Below are 5412 nucleotides of genomic sequence, written 5' to 3' on the forward strand. Positions count from 1 at the left end.
ACTCAGTGGTGGAAGCCGGTAGAAGTTCTTTACCACATAAAATGCAGTGTATCACTATTTCCACAATAAAAGTACTTTATTGATTATGTTATTTATAACAAAAATGTCATTCATTTGATAAGTAAAATGGATCAAATGCAGAAGTTACAAAATTTTTGAGCGGTGCAGGCAACAGGGCAAAGATTTGCTTCAGACTGACCGACTGAAACTGGAAGCTAATGATTTCACGGAAAGGAGCTAGATGATTTGTTACAAAATGCGTATTTATACTAACTAGCAAATGTGCAAATACCATTAAGGCTCTCTGCACTTTCTGATGTGTATGTAGGATTTCTGAAGCAATCTCTCATTCACATACGAACAGTTAATGCAGTTTGCTTATCAGACATTGCAGAAGAATTTGCATGAAAGAAAAGGTAAATGTAAGGATGAATCTAGAAGCACAATATCTACCTGGCTGCTTATAATTCTGTTTTTCTATCCATTATTTCAAGTCATCTCAAACTTCTGTAGTGTTAGGTAAGGTTCATTCAGTCTGGAGGTAAAAAAAGGTAGATACTTGCAGAAGAAACAATCTTGCTAAATTAATGGTTAAAGATTGCATAATATTGAAAGCAGAACACTGGCAAGCTTATTACAGCAGCTGGATTTAGTGATTCCTTTGGAAGCCCTCAGATGTATTTTACATGCCACCAGTGCCAGAGAAAAGAAAAGAAAATCTGATGCAAAGCTTTCTAAAGCAGGTGAGGTTTGGAACAGCAGAATAGTTTCACTATGGAAAATAAAGACAAATAATCCAATTGGTTAAGCTAAATTACATTTATGGAAAGTCTGTAAAATTAGTAGCTTGTCTCAGCCGAATGCTTCACTGAGAAAAATAAATAAAGCAGAAGGAAAATGGTCTAGGCTGCTTGTTCATATTTTGACCATCCCTTCGTTTTTGTCAGGCTGCCAACAAAAAACAGTAGCCCCTATGAATGAGTTCTGTTCTTTGGTGTTACTGACTTATGTCATTCTTTATTGCTAGAAGTGTTGCAAGACCAAAGGAGTGCAACTCTATTCCCACTTACTTAGAGATGAGCCAGTTTATGTGCTGCTACAACTTCTTACATCTAAGAACACAATTTTGCCCTGTGCCTCTGCAGGTGCATTTGTTTCTCTCTGCAGGCTGTTGCTACACACTCCACTGCTCCCACATTGTCATGTCCGTGCTTTAAACAGAATGGCATTCTACAGTCAATATCCATTTGAGGGCATCATAAATATCTGCCACTGGTAATGCTTGTTTCTCTTGACCCTACATGCTACCTTCCTAGTGTTGGTCAGATCTGTTGCTGCTCTTCTTGAGAGTTATTCAAGTAAGTGATGGTTGTTTGGATATCAGCAGCACTTCTGTGAACTTGCTAATGACTTTCTGATATGTCTTCTAATATTTGTTACTCCTCTTGTGTTCCTTGAGAAACCTCCTCTGGCTTTAAAATGGTTAAACGTGCCAATTTTCTAACTTGGCAGTTAGGTAGCTGCCAACTCTCATGTCTCTTGTACTGTGGTACAACTTGGTGGTTGATGTTCTAGCCCTAGCTACTTTTCCTTTGGTACTTAGAAAGCTCAAGTCTCAGCCTGTGGCTCTATTCACTGCATTTTCTTTTCTGGCTATTTTTCTTCAACTTCTAGTGTGGTGTTGTATAATACTTGTATAATAATACCTGGATATGTACATATTCTACTCTGCCTCATTTCTCAGTCTTTGATCTTATAATTCTCTCTCTTCCTTTTTTTTTTTTTTTTTTTTTTTTTTTTCCCAACCCTGGAGCTGTCCTAGACCTGCATTTCCTTTTTCCTGTAACTATAAGTCCTCCTTTCTCTCTTCAGTCCCATCTCCACGTTGCCTGGGTGGCATCTTGCTAAGTATCTACATCCATGTCTTTATCGGCTCTTGCCTAGATGGAAACAGCTTCCAGTTATGCATTTCCTAAGGCTCACTGGGTGCTAACAGAAGATAATACTGCAATGACCTATACACCAGAGCTTCAAGCACTGACCTGTAGGGTGGAAAAAGACTTACAGAGTTAGATCGTTGGAGTCTTTCACATGAATACTGTAGGTTGTCTCCAGCTTTGATCATCCTGTGCTTTACTCTGTTAAGACTGAAAAGATGTGAGCGGGGCTTCTTCCATCCCTTTTCTTAGGAGAATATTCCGTGCCTAGCAGATCTGACAGTTACCCATTCTTTCCTAAATTAGTCATTTCCCTAATCTGCTATTAATGCCAGCCGTATGTAATGATGTGATACTCTCCACGAAGAGTCGGTTAAACCCACTCTTTTTAGCAGCAGGGGAAAATCTCTTGATTACATGATGAGGAGGCCAAAAAAGCTGTCCTCCTCTTTCATTACGCTTGACAGAAATGCTTATGTTCAGGTTTTTTTCTCCTGAATGATCGCCAGGCCCAGGAAAATAATCTGAGATCAATTTGTGGTTCTCATGAAGCCCTAATTAGTAATGACATCATGTTACAACGGAATGCTATTAAGCACTTGGTGCTGAGAGAAGGGATTTTTTGTGAGTGTGTGTGGTTGAGGTGGGGGTGGTGGTAGTAGTTTGGGGTCCTCATTTCCCAGGGATTGGAAGTGAACCCCTCAAAATGAAGCTTTTGGGGTTTCCTGCAGTGGACTATGGTGAAAATCTGTAGAATTTAGACATTAAATTTGCTCAGAGCTTCAAAGCCATCTCTTACGACTCTGTTTCAGAAGGCTGCACAGCCACTGTAACGGAAAGTTGTAGTTAGTTTCTGTGGTCCTTAGAGGGAGGGGAGTCTTGGGAAACGGAGTAGCAGCTGGGTCATGGTGAAAAAGCTCCATCTTTGGTCACAAACAGGTATCTGCAAAGCCTCAGGAGAGAGAAAGAGGGAAGAAGCCCTGCCTCAGCAGAGCAACACACTTTTCCCCCTTCCTTTTTCTTGCTGTAAGATAAATAATATAGGTAAGTGCTGAATGGATAGAAAAACCAACCCAAATTACTGTTTGGGAACGAGCAATAGAGGTAACTCCCTTACTGTATTTAATTTGTATAAGATAAAAGAATTGTAGACTGAGTCTTGAAATCCCTACCCTATTTTGGTTGATGTCAGTGATGATTTTCCTTGAAGAGAGATGAGCTAGCACTAGAGTGGCCTGTCATAGGTATAAGCATGTATAATACATATTTCCAATGGTGGTGTGGTTTGGTTTTGTTATTTAGCAACCAAAGCCTCATGTTTCTGAGCATGAAAGACACCTTCCTTTAGCTGTGCTGCCGACGGTATGGCATGAATCTAACGTTAGGGATTTTTCCAGAGTTTTGGGAGACACGAGAAGGCAGATATAGAGATGTGTCACAGAAGCAGTAAATTTTCATCATAACTCAAGACTGTATGACATTCAGAAATGTGATTATAATGGGAATAGTAGAGGAGCCGAACACTTAGTATGATTCTTTAGAGTGGAGTCCTCTGTTATGTCAAGGAATATTATCTGAGGCAGCACTACTATCTGGGTTCAGATGTGTTGTTACTATGGATACATATTGGCCAAATGGTTTCTAGTTATCACATTACCTAATTTAGCACTTAAATAATGTTTTTTCTTCTGCTTGTGCAATGAATAACATGACTGCTTAGTAAGTCACATATGGTGGCATTTTGTATTTGCAGTATGAAATTTTAAGTATTTAACCAAGTATCTATCACCTCCTGTACAGATTGACGTCTACTGTTAATGCCAAAATTCAGTATGTAACATTGAATAAGCCAACTGATAAATTTAGGTTTCTATCTAACTTTACATTTTATCCTTCCACCTGTGTGTGTTCAGTTTCTTCCTTCTTGTTATTCTTGTTTATGAGGTGTTAATTTCTTAAGTCCAAAATTCTTGCTTGGTTGACAGCACAAATCTTTTACAGCAAACAGTTTTGTTTCTGTTAAAGACTTTACCTGAAGACTTTAAACTAAATGTTTGGACTTCAGGTTTGACCTCTAATGTCAATCAGTGCAGATAAACAGTAATATTTTATTTCTTTATTTTAAAGTCTTAGTTCTGAGATTTAATCAGCCTGAAAACAAGCTCTTCCTATTTATGTATGCAGGGTAGGAAAGAAGGAATATTTTTGAAATAAAAGTACAGGAAAACGGGTTTACAACGCATTCTCTCACACCATTTGTTAACAGATTTGCTCTAGTAGCTTCTAAATGAACCTTGCCAATGCTGAGATAACAAATCAGATAATTGAGTCAAAGCAAAATAAACTTGAAATCCCTCAAGTGAAGCCAGTGTTCAGGCACACAAAATGCCAACACGTTAGTTTCAAACAGAGGAAATGTTTTAATTCTCTCCAATCCAGACAATAGTGTATGCTATGTGCTATATTAGAAGTAACAGATGGGTTTAATTTTATGTATCATTTGAGTCCCATGGCTAAAACCTCATAATTTAAATCTAAAGGGCCTTTTTGAAGTGGTGGACTAAATCGAGAAATCATCAACACAAGACCCTGAAGCTGAAGACAGCTGGTTCAGCTCTCTGTCAGGACAGTTGTACTCAAGGTGAGGGTTTTGTGAGATGTAATTAACACCACATGTGAAGCAGGTGAGGATCTCAGTCCCACCTTGACAGAGCAGATGTCCTCAGCTCCACAGAAACTCAGTTCCCCTCCTCTCCAGTGGGCAGAGGAAGAGACGGGGATTCTAAGGCTGGGGCTGACACTTGGTCAGGTTCTGTGGTCCACTTCTCTTAGCTGATCTCCCTCCTTGAGAAAGCATGGTGCACTTACAGTCCCTGTAGAAACTGAATCTTGGCATCACCTTCAACACCTTCCTGAAGATATTTCTGCCCATGCCTGGAATGCAGCTGTCCTGGGAAAGATATCTCCTGCCATGATGCACGTAAAGTGAGCAAAACTATCTCCCAAATGTCTTGTACTGAAAGATCAATGTCAGCTCTCTGAAATTTTCATGCACACAGCATGAGCACAGTTACCAAGCTTCTAGCTGAAAACAATGCAAAAACCATGGCCAAAAAGGTGATGGTAATCCAGATCACAGCCGGGAGGCTGATATGATGTCTGTTGTAACTGCAGGGGAATGAGAAGTGCTATGGCATAATTAAAAATTGCAATGGACTGTGATACTAAGTTTCACTTGAACGTTGCAAATTTATAGCTCCTAGCCTGGCAGTCTAGAAGCTCTTTTGTATCTAACTCATCTAGGGTGACTCTTTTCCAGGTACTGACCAACCTAGTATTGAATCAGGGCAAAACAAAATTTGTATTTTAGAAAAGCATGAAAACCAGCTTTACAATCACACTACTTACGTTCTTCCTCTTCTTGAAAGCAGCTGTGCTGTTTGAAGAGTCAGTGCTGCCTCTGAAAGCCTACCAG

Source organism: Numenius arquata, chromosome 8 (assembly GCF_964106895.1).
Source record: "Numenius arquata chromosome 8, bNumArq3.hap1.1, whole genome shotgun sequence".
Lineage (NCBI taxonomy): Eukaryota > Metazoa > Chordata > Aves > Charadriiformes > Scolopacidae > Numenius > Numenius arquata.